This window comes from Phacochoerus africanus, chromosome 15 (genome assembly GCF_016906955.1).
Source record: "Phacochoerus africanus isolate WHEZ1 chromosome 15, ROS_Pafr_v1, whole genome shotgun sequence".
NCBI lineage: Eukaryota > Metazoa > Chordata > Mammalia > Artiodactyla > Suidae > Phacochoerus > Phacochoerus africanus.
This window is the reverse complement of record NC_062558.1, coordinates 85,222,294-85,237,636: the sequence shown is the minus strand read 5'-3', so window position 1 is coordinate 85,237,636 and position 15,343 is coordinate 85,222,294.

Here is a 15,343-nt window from a genome sequence, read left to right as displayed (position 1 = left end):
CACACATGAACTTGTGAGAATTATCTCACCCACTGTGTTCACCCAATCTGTCTGCACAGGAAAACTCAGTCACCACAGTTTTTTAAGGGAGAAGTGAGTGGGCTCATGGGGTGGAGCCAGTGTTCTTCCTTACCACCCAGGAAACACCATGGTTAGCAGGACAGTATTTTTTCTCTCATGTCACATGGGCTCCAGTACTTGTTGACTGACTCCCTCTCTGCCGTCTCTGTAATCAGACATCACTGAATCGGACATAAATATACATTTTACTTTGCTTTGGGAGCAATAATTATTAAAGGCATTTTATTGATGGTAAATAGAATTCTGCGAACCAGCTCAGTATCACATGTGAATTTAAAGAACCATCCCAGATCCATTGTAAGCTACCAGAATGTTGAAAACTTATACTGCTCTTTCCCTGCCAGAGGCCAACAGTTTTCTTGGATGGTTTGATGCTGGGAGCTATCTGTCATTATTAAATAACGGAAATACATGCATCAGCTTCCTGAGTTGGAAAGTGGCAGACAAGAAAGTTGCCATTTGCCCCTGGGTGTAAAGGAAATGAGAGAGAAATTGTTACAGCAGCTTGGTGCTGTTGAGCAAATATGTCTAATCTCTGGAAAATAGGAAGCCTCAGGGGAGAATATAATAATATTGTCCTGCTTCTTTTTGCCTCCTCCACAACAAACACTCAATTGTGATGCAGAGAAGCAGAACAAAAGCCCAGTTAATCAAACCAAAGAGACATGCCAAAAACTAAAAGGCAAATCCCTTCAAAGAAAACACCATAAACAATGTACTAATTAGGATCGTAAGGATAGGAAGCAAAGCCATTACTTTTTACAAAATATTGAGATGGGTTCCATAAAGTAGACTGTTGAAAATTATTTTTAACATCTGAATATAAAAGTAAAATATCTATTATAAAAAATAGAACGTGTTGAAAATTGTATAAAGTTCTCAACATCTTACACAGAAATAATCATTGTTAATGTTTTAATAGTTCCTTCCAAAAGCTTCTACCGAGAATGTTTTCTAAAGGAATCAATATTCTCTCAAAGCATGGTATTTAATAATTCAGTACTATTCCATCCTATTATTATATCATAACTTAATTAAGCATTTCTCTGTAGCTGCATTTTGGGGTATCTTTCAATTGCTTTTATTAGGTTTGTTTTCCTCACGTATGTATACATACATGTAGAAAAAAGATGGGAAGGAATGCATCATATGTACATTTATTATTTATGTCATAAAATTATAATTCAGTTTCATCCCATATCCTAATTCAACTATAATAGTGGGAAAAATATCTAAGGATATTTCAACTTTATAGGATTTAATAGAATTTCATCATTATATAAAATATAATTGGTTTAACCAGTTGACTTTAGTTTATTATTTCCTATTTTAAATAAGGCGGTAGTAAATATTCTTATACACAAGTAATCATGTAGTTTTCTGTATATAACTTCCATTATGAAATATTTCAGCCATAAGAAATGCTATTCTATCTTTGTGTGTGTGTATGTGGGTTGGTGTGCAGATAATTTTCACATTCCTGCCATTTGCTCATATTTCCACTATGTATTGTCCTCACAGAGACATCAGATTTTGAACTTTTGTTCATTCCTAACTTCTAGAATACTACCTAGTATATAGTAGACATGCAATTAAGATTTGTTGAAATAATCAATATTTGGATATTGTTTTATTATTTTTAAGAGCTCTTTACTCAAATTATTTTTGGCCGTACTTGTGGCATACAGAAGTTCCCAGGCCAGGGACTGAATCCACTTCATAGCAGTAACCTGAGCCACAGCAGAGACAGTGCTGGATCCTTAACCAACTGTGCTACCGGGGAACTCCCGAGATCTTTATTTAAGATAGTGAACTTTTATAACATAGTTTGTAAACACTGTTCCAATTTGATCATGTAATTTATATTTTTACATGTACCAATTTAAAATTTTATTTTATAAATAGAATCAATTTTGGTTTTTCCCTTTGCTTTTATTCCTAGAAAGTTCTTGTGCAACTACATTTCTTCTAGTTCTTTTATGTTTTTATCTATTACATTTAACTCTTTATTTCATCAGTATTTTATTATAGTATATGATATGAGGTAAAGATCTTAAAATTAGCCAATTTTGTAGCAACATTTCTTGAACAAAGTAAATTTATAATTTAAAATATTCTTCATTTCTGGAGTTCCTGTGGTGGTGCAGTGGAAACAAATCTGACTAGGAACCATGAGGTTGAGGGTTCAATCCCCAGCCTCACTCAGTGGCTTAATGATCCAGCATTGCTGTGAGCTGTGGTGTAGGTCGTAGACATGGCTTGGATCTGGCGTTGCTGTGGCTGTGGTGCAGGCCAGAAGCTGTAACTCTGATTAGACCCCTAGCCTGGGAATCTCCATATGCTGCAGGTGCAGCCCTAAAAAGATCCCCTCCCAAAAAAAGACAAAAATAAAATATTCTTCATTTCTATTAATTTTATATTTATGAGTTTGTTTCTGACCTGTTGCTTATGTTTCTCTTCTCTGCATCAATACAATACGGTTTAATAATTGTAGCATTATAACATCTGATTTTATAATAAACTGCCCCTCATTCTTTCCATATAGTTTTATTTTCCAAACTGCTCGTGGCCATTTTCATTCATGTATTCTCCAAAAAACTCATATTATGTCTTTTATTTAATTGCAGTATATTTATAGTTGAAACTAGGGATTTGTGAGAAGTTTAAAATATGGAGTTTTCCCATGAAGAGAAAAAATACATTCCCATGTATTTAAATACTCATTAATGCTATTTTATTTGGTAGTTCCCTTAGATTTATTTCAGGGTAGTGTATATTTGCATTAATATTGCAAATTGGATCTTATTAGCTTATATTTTTCTAGCCATTTATTCTATTTTATTTACAGACTTATTACTGAAATAGCTTATAGTATCATTTTGTGGACTCTTTATTTTTTTTAAATCTTTGTGACTCTACCTTTCTATCTGTTTGTATCTATTTTATTTTCTTATTCTCTTCTCATTGATATATAATGTTCATCTGTGTGAGTTTCAGTCCTTATGAAAGAGAAGTCTTGTTCTTCAAGGAAGATGAATCCAATGTTTAACTGCTAAATCCAATACTGCCCATTGATTTTGCTTTGTTAAGGAAGTGGGTTTTTTGCCTTAATTAACAAGACGCTTTATTCAGGAATATAAATTGAATCACATCTGATTTTTTTTCTATTTATGGATATAAATCCTGTTACTGAATATGTTAATATTAAAATATATTTAAATTGTTAGAATAAAACCTATGCTGTCATGGTAATTTATTTTTTTATTATATGAGTATAATCCATTTGCAAGCACTTCATTTGGATTTTTTGCAAATGGATTATACTCATATAATTTTTATTTGTGTTTTTAAGTGACAGTGCAAATAGCAACCTCCCAAACATGGTTCTTCCAAGTATTAGTGAAATACTAAATGCACTTAGGGAGGTAAAAATGTTTTGTGATCCAAATATTTACAGGAAATAGGTCTGGATGCCTAAACGGACAGACTGGGGACTTCTTCCCTCTTCTATGACCATCTTTTCCACTGTATAGTTATGCTATATCTAATCCCACAGTTAGACCAAGTTGATAAGAAATGAGAAGAAAATGAGCAAATACAGTTTTTAGCCTTTGAATGAGGCAGGTGGACAAGTATGAGATCTTTCTCTTGTGGAGGACATTTTTGGAGTGTTGGAGACCCTCTACCTGGGACCTATGAGTGCAGCTCATCTGGACATGACCTCTTCTTATCCATGGACTACCCCACAGACAATCTGTTGGGTCACATTGCTCACTGGGCAGTCTTTCTTGCCACATGCTCCCATAGTGGTGGGAGACACACATTTCATCTTTTCCCTGAGCCAAGCACATGGATCGCCACACGCCATGTCTCTGTGTCTCTTCAATCTAGCAATTGGCAGACAATCTTAAACCATAATGTTGTTCTTTCATTTCCTGCAGGCCAGATTTCTGGGAACATAAACCATGGGATCTACTAGAGGCTCTCTGATTATCCTCTCACTTGGTTTGATGAGAGAGAACATCCTTTCTTTATCTGAAAAAGTGGAACAGCACAGAATTCTGACAGTTCTCTTAAATAAAATTACCTTTCCTTTTGAAGCTCACATTTTTAGAGGTAGGAAGTGGATGACAATGGCTAATGCTGGAAGAAAGAGCTTTAACATTTAATGGCATATCCCTCTGAAATGATCTAAATTTGCTTAGGGAAGAGGAGGTGCAAGGCACCAACTGTATATGTCTCAAACTGTGGGTCTCAGTCAAAATTCAGAAAGAATCACATTTTAATATCTTATTTATGTGTGTATTAATTATATATTGCTGAATAATTAACATATTGATACATGATTATATTTTTATATATGTGTATATCTGTATTCATATATATGTGATCAAAAGAACTTACATATAAAGTTGTCTGAGCCTGGGAATCCCCATTGTGGCTCAGTAGGTTCAGAACCTGACTTAGTGTCCATGAGGATGTGGGTTCAATCCCTGGCCCTGTTTAGTGGGTTAAGGATCTGTTGTTGTGGCTCAGTAGGTTCAGAACCTGACTTAGTGTCCATGAGGATGTGGGTTCAATCCCTGGCCCTGTTTAGTGGGTTAAGGATCTGGTGTTGCCACAGATGCGACTTGGATTCCATGTTGCTGAGGCTGTGGTGTAGGCCTACACCTACATTTGTTTCCAATTCAACCCCTAGCCTGAGAACTTCCACATGCTTGCAGGTGCAGCCATAAAAAGAAAAAAGAAAATAATCTTCTGGATATGGAAACTTGTGAGTAATGAAGTAATTCTCAGAAGGGAAAGGCTTTTTTTCCTTTTTTTTTGCCTTGACTCAAATTTTATGTTTTTAATCCATTTTGTTACATTTTATTTTCTCTGAAAAGTCTTAAGTTTCACTGAGATTTTCATAGTAATGAGTCAAGACTCATTCATGCCATTCAACAATATTTTAAAATATATTTTTCATATTTGTATTTTATATACATTTTTTGCTTTTCATGTTTGTACTCATTTTTCATTTTAAAACTATTCTTTTCCTAAATTTGCATCTTATTTATTTATTTATTTATTTATTTATTTATTTATTTATTTTGCTTTTTAGGGCCACACGTGCAGCATATGGAAGTTCCCAGGCTAGAAGTCAGATCAAAGCTGCAGCTGCTGGCCCACTCCACAGTCAGAACAACACAGGATCTGAGCTGGACTGTGACCTACAACACGGATCACGATAATGCCAGATACTCAACCCACTGAGCCAGGCCTGGGATCAGATTCACATCCTCATGGATACTAGTTGGATTGTTTACCACTGAACCACAACAGGAAGTACATCTTTGTTTTATTTTTTCATTATTACTTCCACTATTTTTTCTGTTTTTACATCTTTATTTTTCTATTTTTTATTTTTTTATTTCCCCAATACATTTTTTTTTTCCTACTGTACAGCATGGTGACTCAGTTACACATACATGTATTGTTCTTTTTTCTCACATTATCATGCTCCAACATAAGTGACTAGAGATAGTTCCCAGTGCTACACAGCAGGATCTCAAAAAGGCAATAGTCCGGACAAAACTTTCCTTAAAAAAGACACATGCACCCGCATGTTCATTGCAGTACTATTCACAATAGCCAAGACATGGAAACAACCCAAATGTCCATCGACAGATGATTGGATTAGGAAGATGTTGTATATATACATCTTTTTTTAAAAGTGCATTATATTGCTTTCTAACTTTCTCACCTCAATTATTTATTTAATTTTATTGGAGTGTAGTTGACTTACAATGTTGTTTTAGTTTCAGGTGCAGCAAAGGGAATCAGTTACATGTCCATTCTTTTTTCTTCCATATAGACTATTACAGAATATTGAGTAGATTTCCCTGTGCTATATAGCAGGTTTTTGCTAGTTATCTCCTCTATTCATAGTAGTATATATACATGTCAGTTATCTTTCTTGTTTAATATTGAATTCATCTAAGTCTGCAGATATCACTGAGCTCAGCTTTGAACATTTTTTAATGTCTCGCTTTTTAGTTTCTAAATTTTTTTAACTGAAACTTTTATTTCCTCTTTGGTGATTGTTATTTAGAAGAGTAGAATCATTTCTGTTTACTTTTTAACATTTAAAAACTTTACTTTGCATTTTTTTAAAGTTTTGAAACAAATAACATTTTAGGGAGAAAGAGTAAGAAATTAGATGGCTTAAAACTTTACTTTGCATTTTTTTAAAGTTTGAAACAAATAAAATTTTAGGGAGAAAGAGTAAGAAATCAGACGGCTTCTCATGTTTTTAACTGCAATACTATAAGGGCCTATTTTTACATTTTCCTACTTACTAATTCTGACAGATTTCAATTCTGCCTTATTTCTTCTTTAAATAATATTTTTCTTGACTTCCTTCCTTATATAATGTGTTTTTAGCCATTGCCCTTAGTCTTTGATCTCATTCTGAGTGTAAATTTTCTTAACAATTTGATATAATAGCTGATAACTTCTCAGGTGCAACATTAGAGAAAATTTCATTTCAAAGAGAGTCATGACCTCTGCCTATTAAAGCTACATGTTTGACCTTTGTTTATCCCTATGAATTGCTTCAGCGTCCTCCTGGAGAAAGATTTTGACTGTCAGAAGTTCCTAATGGCTTGTGTCTACCCAGCAGTAGTTGGTGTGTAGGAGAGATGGAGTGAATCCACTCTATTTTTTTTTATTAGCCATGTACACCCTACCCTAAGCCCCTTCTGATTTTGGCACCCACTGAATATGGATTTAGGGGAGGGAGATGGGCACCCAAGTTGGAACTTCACTTGTCTTATCTTGACATTGACTTCTATGTTGACTTGCATAAAGGACCTACACACACACACACACACACACACACACACACACATTTATAATGACATTTCAGTGGTGTGGCACCTTGAAATGAATGGACAGGAAAGATCGACCACACACATACTCTTGTTTGTTGAAGCAGATAGCTGAGGATCACCTTTTGTACACATTCTTCACTTAATGAAAAGAACGGGTGTAGCCATGGCCGTGAGTATGGTCCTTGTGGCCTCCTTCTTGGCATGACTGCCTGTCATACTTGGGATAATAAACAGTGATTTTGCTAAGTACTTGATCACTGCACTTTGTATGTAGAATTTCAGATAAGCCACGAAGTTGAGTGCATGTCCCATTCCTTAGTTCTTTACTGTGCTCTCATTTCCAGCACTGATTATCTCCTATCTGTGGGTCTGAGTGAGGTAGGGTCAAGATCATCCTCACTTAGCCTTGGATGGTCTACCCTGCGTTGGACATGGAATTATGATTATCTGAAATTTATTGAGCCAGATAATGATAGAGATTCAAAAACAGTAAGTCTTCAGGGACTCTGGTTTGAAATCCGGAACCTACAATGTGTTATCTGTGAAACCTTGGGCAAGTTTCCTAACTTCTCTGTGTATTGGTTTCCTCATATTTAAAATAGTGATCTTACTCATATCTACTTGATAGGGTTATTATGAAGACTAAGTCGATACAGGTAAAGCATCTAGAGCTGGGCATATTCTCAACTCTTTATAATGGTTTGCTTTTGTTTCATGTCACTGCTCGTAGGTTCCACAGCTGATGGCAATTTTAAAATCATCATCTCTTGGAATACTGAGATTTTTAGTGTGAGCTGAGAGATGTGAATGTAGTCAGCTGTACAGAGGTTTCTCTAGGGCTTATGTCTTTTTATCCAGGTGTTTAGCAATAAATATTATTATTTTAATGGTCAAAAATCCATCAAGAAAGCTGCTACAAAAACAAAATTAATACTGTAAGAGAACCCAATATCTATCTATGTATGGAAATATGCTAATGCCAAAATAATTAATGGATATATGTTCAATAACATAATATTGAAATGTTGACCCAAGTCAAAGGTAGGCAACCATTTCAAACTCAAGTAATATATATGATAATTATTTAAAGAACCCTGTGAAAATATGAAATGTGCTTCTTCATCCATAATTGTTACTTGTGTAACCATTAATAATGTTATTTGTAAAGATACTTTACTGAGGAAATTATTAGAGATCATATGTAAATACATCAGGATAAAATGTTTTAAATATTAAATGACTAATTTTTAAAATGACATATGGAATGCATATCTTTATTCAATTTAAAACATTGGAAGGAAATATACTCAAACATTAATAGTGGTTATTTCCTGTGGTACTTTCTATTTTTCTTTTTATATATTTTATATGTAAAACATGCAGCATTTCATCTAACTAGAAGTTAAAATTAAGCTTCATTAAAATGATGCATTTCTGATCAGATCTAAACCAATTACATTTAAATTACAGTTATATTGATATGCAAAATAAATAAAAATTCAAGTAGATATTAACACTTATGTATTAGCCACTTATAGAATTTAATTGAATAATATCCAAAACAAATTTGCAGAGTGGCCATACTGAAAGGTAGAACTATGGAGATGGTAAAATCAACAGTGGTTGCTGCGGGAGGGAGAGGATGGAGGGATGAGCAGGTAGAGAAGAGAGGATTTTTGAGGGCAGGGAAAATCTCTGTATAAGACCATGATGGTAAATACATGTTGTTACATATTTGTTAAAGCCCATAGGAGAACAAGAGTGAGCCATAATGTAAACTATGAATATTACTTGATTAGGATGTACCCATGTAGGTTCTTCAGTTGTAGCAAATGTCCCACCCTATTTGGGTATGTTGATAATGGGAAAGTCTCTGCATCTGTCAAGGTAGGAAGTATATGGGAAATCCCTGTACATTCACCTCATTTGCTGTGCACATAAACCTGCTCTTAAAAAAAAAAAAGGAAAAGAAAAGAAAAGTACTACACTCTTTTGATGACTGTGGCTTTGTAATATTGCTTGAAGTCTGGAAGAGTTATGCCTCCTGCTTGGTTTTTGTTTCTCAGGATTGCTTTGGAAATTCTGGGTCTTTTGTGGTTCCATATAAATTTTTGGGTTGTTTCTTCTAGTTCTGTGAAAACTGTCATGGGTAATTTGATAGGGATTGCATTGAATCTGTAGAGTGCTTTGTGTAGTATGGCCATTTGTACAATATTAATTTTTCCAATCCAGGAACATGAAATGTCTTTCCATTTCATTATGTACTCTTAAATTTCCTTGTTTTATAATTCTTGGCATATAAGTCCTTTACCTCCTTGGTCAGGTGTATTCCCAGGTATTTGACTTTTTGTGATGCAATTTTAAAAGGAATTGTATTTTATTATTCCTTTTCTAAAATTTCATTGTTAGTATACAGAAATGTGACTGATTTATAAATGTTAATCTTATCTCCTGCTACTTTGCTGAATTTATTGATCAGTTCAAGCAGTTTTTGGGTTTAGTCCTTAGGGTTTTCTATGTATAATATCATGTCGTCTGCATACGGTGACAGTTTTATCTCTTCTCTTCCTATTTGGATGCCTTCTATTCCTTTTGTTTGTCTAATTGCTGTGGCTAGGACTTCGAAAACTATGTTGAATAGCAGTGGTAAGAGTGGGCATCCCTGTCTTGTTCCAGATTTGAGTGAGAAGGCTTTCAGTTTTTCCCCATTGAGTATTATATTTGCTGAGTAGTACTGGTACCAAAACAGAAAGACAGACCAATGGAACAGAATAGAGAACCCAGAAATAAACCCAGACACCTATGGTCAATTAATCTTTGACAAGGAAGGCAAGAACATAAAATGGGAAAAAGAAAGTCTATTCAGCAAGAATTGCTGGGAAAACTGGACAGCTGCATGCAAATAAATGAAACAAGAACACACCCTCACACCATGCACAAAAATAAACTCAAAATGGCTTATAAAGACTTAAATATAAGACAAGACACCATCAGACTCCTGGAAGAGAACATTGGCAAAACATTCTCTGACATCAACCTCATGAATATTTTCTCAGGTCAGTCTCCCAAAGCAACAGAAATAAAAGCAAACATAAACCAATGGGACCTAATCAAATGGACAAGCTTTTGCACAGCAAAGGAAACCAAAAAGAAACCAAAAAGACCACTTACAGAATGGGAGAAAATAGTTTCAAATGATGCAATGGACAAGGGCTTAACCTGTAGTATATGCAAGCAACTTATACAACTCAACAGCAAAAAAGCCAAACAACCAATGGAAAAATGGGCAAAAGAACTTAATAGACATTTCTTCAAGGAAGATACACAGATGGCCAACAAGCACGTGAAAAAATGCTCATCATCGCTGATTAGTAGAGAAAAGCAAGTCAAAACTACTATGAGATACCCCCTCACACTAGTCAGAATGGCCATCATTAATAAGTCCACAAATAACAAATGCTGGAGGGGGTGTGGAGAAAAGGGAACCCTCCTATGCTGTTTATGGGAATGTAAGCTGGCACAACCACTTTGGAGACAGTATGGAGGTACCTTAGAAATCTAGACATAGAAGTACCATATGACCCAGCAGTCTCACTCGGGCGAATATCCAGACAAAACCTTCCTTAAAAAGACACATGCACCCACATGTTCATTGCAGCACTATTCACAATAGCCAATACATGGAAACAACCCAAATGTCCACTGACAGATGATTGGATTAGGAAGACGTGGTATATATACACAATGGAATACTACTCAGTCATAAAAAAGAATGACATAATGCCATTTGCAGTAACATGGATGGAACTAGAGACTCTCATCCTGAGTGAAGCAAGTCAGAAAGAGAAAGACAAATACCATATGATATCAGTTATAACTGGAATCTAATATATGGCACAAATGAACCTTTCCACAGAAAAGAAAATCATGGATTTGGAGAATAGACTTGTGGCTGCCCGGGGGGAGAGCAAGGGAGTAGGAGGGATTGGGAGCTTGGGGTTAACGGATGCAAACTATTGCTCATGGAATGGATTTTACAATGAGATCTTGCTGCATAGCATTGAGAACTATGTCTAGATTCTTACATTGCAACACAACAATGGGAGGAAAATTATGTATACATGTATGTGTAACTTGGTCCCCATGCTGTTCAGTGGAAAAAAAAAATAAATAAGAAAAAAGAACAGGAAAAGAAAAAAAAGGCAAAAATGCCAGACTCATTGATCCAGCCATACAATTTCTTGGAATGTGTAACCAAGACATTGTTTAAAGAAATTATTCTTAACCAATGAAGTTCAAAAAATCTCCTTACTAACCTATAAAATTTTTAATTATAGACCTCCTCCCCTCACCAAAAAATGCATATACCAACCTACGCACAAACATTACTTACAATTTAGAGTGTGTAGAGACCCTATGCCTCCTGTTTATGGACCTGCAGTGTCCTTCCAAAAAAAGAAAGAATAATGTGTATTTTAATATTAATTGTGGAATTACTTATGATAATGAATGATTCAAAGCAACTTAAATGTCAAATAATAATAGGATATCTAAATATAGTAACAAATTGGAATTTATGTAACCTTTAAATTAAATGTTTACAAAGACAATGTATTATCATGTTACAGTATGCTATACTATTTTTCAAGTTATAATAAACCATAGTAGGAAAATAATTATGAAATATGCATATATATGGAAAATGAAAAGACACTATATAAAAAGACACTACTTATTATGGTGTTAGCATAGTTGAATCCATTATGGATTATTTTCTTATTTTTCACACGTTCAGTAACATTTTAAAAATAATATTAAAAAAAAGCAAAAAGAAATTTGTTAAATCTTTCTGTTGCGTGACTGTTCATGGCATCAGGTGGTCGGCTCTTCTTTTTCACTGGAGAAAAGACTCACAGTAATGCTTATTAATTTTTAGCTGGAACGAATGGAATCTGCAGGAAAAATGACCGTTTCAGTCAAAAGAAAGCTCCATTTCTCAAACTCTGTGCTATACAGTCTTTTCCTTGTATCCAAGGAAGACTGCAACTATGAATATCTGAGTCAGATTTTAATTTTCAAAATATGTTTATATCTGCCTCTATATTTGATTCAGTACCTTCCTCTGTTTAGCTTAAAATATGGCAGCATTCAGTGAAAGGTGTCATTCAATGAGAAAATAAGATGGATTAATAGATAATTTCTTTTTATAATTTGGCTTATTTTTCCATAAATTTTCATAAACTTTGTGTCAGGTTAAAAGAAAATGGCAACATTTTTAGTTTTTAGTATATTTAAATATTTGCACCAAATAGGTACAATTAATGCCCAGGAGACGTTCTAAAACCTTAAATATTATGAAAAAAGAAGAGTCCAGCTTATAGAGAAGAAATATGAACAAAAAAATCCTTATCATGCAAACTATTTGTCTAGTATGTCTTTACATTATTTTAGCCTTAGATTTGATTTGTACTTGGTATTTTACTTGAAGCCTTTGCAAATATTGTTATTGGTTTGTATTTTAGTCATTGTTGAAAAGGTGATTGTTTCGTTTTGCTTATTATTTTGTTCTTTTACACGAATGTATAACTTTGCCTCTTAAGACATAGAAAATACTTTCGTAAAAAACAATAAGAAAGTTGAAGCGTGTGCTAACAACATTAGGACAATTACGGGGCCCTGAGGTATGTCTATATAGGAGACGATATTGGCTAAAGTCATGAACCTTATCACATTTTGAAATGTTCCTAGTTTCTTTCTCCGCTAATACAATTCAAAACAACAAAACTATTTTTCTCTACAAAAATCACATCGATCTCTCATGTTAGCTGAAAATTCCCTGTTTAGTAAAAGAGAAGTGAGATAAGGGAATACATAGTAAGAATCCAACCTAAGGGAATTTGAGTGTCCAGCGTGCTGAAAAGGAACAACAGAGAAATGGAAGTTAAGGATTTCCTCCACAAATGACCACTTATGTGAACTCAAGATTATTATTAAATTGACCATTAACTTTACATCTTAATTTCTAATAAGCAATATGATTTATCTCCCTAGAAACCAAGTGCAGATATAATGAAACTAAACTTTACTAGGATATCAAGGGACATACGACATGTATTATTTTCCATAACTTTCCTACCCCACTGAGTAGTGGACATTATTCTGAAATGGTTTCTTGGAAGAAGATAAAGGAGATACATACACACTCCTTCAAACAAGATTATTATCACAGGTGCAAAAGATCAGTTTTGGTAAGTTTATTTTACATTACACCTAAAAATATTCTGCTGACCATTTTGCATGTATATTTTGTGTGATTCACATTCCTTATTTAAAATATGGTGATTGATCAAATATATTAAATCAGAAGAGAATTCATTTTTTCTTTAATGTGTACAATTGCATACTTGAAAAAGTAAGAAAGAGTCAAGTAATTTTCCTCTAATTATCTTTAAAATATGTACACTGGCTACTGGAAAATGTGTAGTGATTTTAAGGTAAGCTTTTCATTCTTCTATTTGTTTCAGTTTAAACAAATGTAACCATTCTCCAGCCTTTTATTGGTAAAAACAGAATTTAAAAGCAGGCTGTATAAAACAAACCTTAGAAGATAATCACTATATTTTCTAGCTCTGGGCATTTCCTGGGAAATATATCTGAATCCAAGATCTTCCATGTCAGAAGAGTCTGGAGTGTCACACACTTGGGTGACCTGTAAAGGAAAAATCTAAGGAAAAAGAGTACACCATTGAGTTTTAACATGTATACTCTGTGCTGTGTGTCTGTGTGTGTGTGTGTGAAAGAGAGAAGGAGAGAGAGAGGTTAAGCCCTTACATTTAAATTTATTTCAGAAAGAAAAGTATCACTGTAAAGTGTAACAAGGCCATGTGAGTGGTTCATCAGATCTCTAAATACATCAAAAAGAAGTTAAGAAAATGTGGATTTTTTCTTCTCTTTCAATTTTGTAAACAACTACATGGAATCCATATAACTTTTAAAAACAACGTAATTTAAAGAGATATACTGGTTTTGATTCAAATATTTCAATTTTCCATATTGTTTTACTGGAGACTAAGGAATTCAGACCTTGAGATCTCAATGAAAATAAATTTATATATGGAAGAATTAATGTTAGTCAGGCTGCTACTGGAAGAGCAAATAGGTATTGATTTGTCAAAAACAGCAATTACAAGCACAATTAAATAAGTAACTGCATTTTTTGGCCTGTTTTGCCCCTTAAAGACAGGATTGTTTCCAACTGCAATCTGAGCATGTCTCCAGAGAAAACTATTCACTAGCAATTGGAGAGTTTATGTTAAGCTTGAGATGAAAATAATTGAAAATATCAGCAAATATCCTAAATCTCCCATGAGATTGTGTCACGGCTTCTGTGAGAGGAGAACATCTTCATGGTCTCATGCCTTCTCTGAAGAACCCTGTGCTGTGGCTTTGATAAAGGTACATAGGTTGTAGTTTCCTTAAAAGAAAAAATCTGCTGCAAATTCTGACCCAAAACTCTGGGGCAAATGTGATGCTCAACTTTTGAAAGTAAGCATTTTCTGGGCCAATCTTTCTTCTTTATTATCTGTCCTAGGTAAATGTACTTTAGGAACAGTCACAAAAGAGAGCCCTATTTCTCCATGGTAATTAAATGGAACATTGTACATTTAAGTTGTTCTGCAGATTGATATATAGATTCCAATAATTTTTGAGTCTAACAGCCATTAACTTTCCAAAGGGTTGTGTTTTGGATGTCAAATAACCAGGTAGTCTGAGTTAGAATGACGGGATAACATTCTATTCAGTTTGGAAGGTATCATCCTCCTTATTTGACAAATAGGGCCATGGAGTTACTAGTATGTATAAGCGAATTAGAAGCTTTCACAAAGATGCTTTCCAATATAAAGATTTTCTAATTCATTTCCAATAATAAGAAATTATTGGCTATCACAAAATTATTTCACTAGCAATAATACACGTGCAATCAATACAGGTATTTATAACAAAAATTTTTCAAAGTACTAGAAGCCTACTACTAGATCTGGTCACTTCTGCTAGGATCTGCACAGCTTCATCGAGTCTCCAACATTAACAAGAAGCTTCCCTACAATCGTTCTGCTCTCACTGCAATTACTCACTAGAGTTAGGTGGGCACTAGAAGCCAAAGACGCCTACCTGTTTAAGCACCTTTGGGAGAAGTAACAGTTAAATTTGTAAAAAATATATTTGAGATTATTATATACCATAGAGACAGTAATCATATACACCCATAGTTTAATCTTCATTTCTAAGAGACAATCTAGCAGAGATTTTACTCTAGGGTCTTTTGAATTTTTCAACCCAAGAATACTTCTGCTTACCTAGGAAAGAACCAGAAAATGCCTGTATAA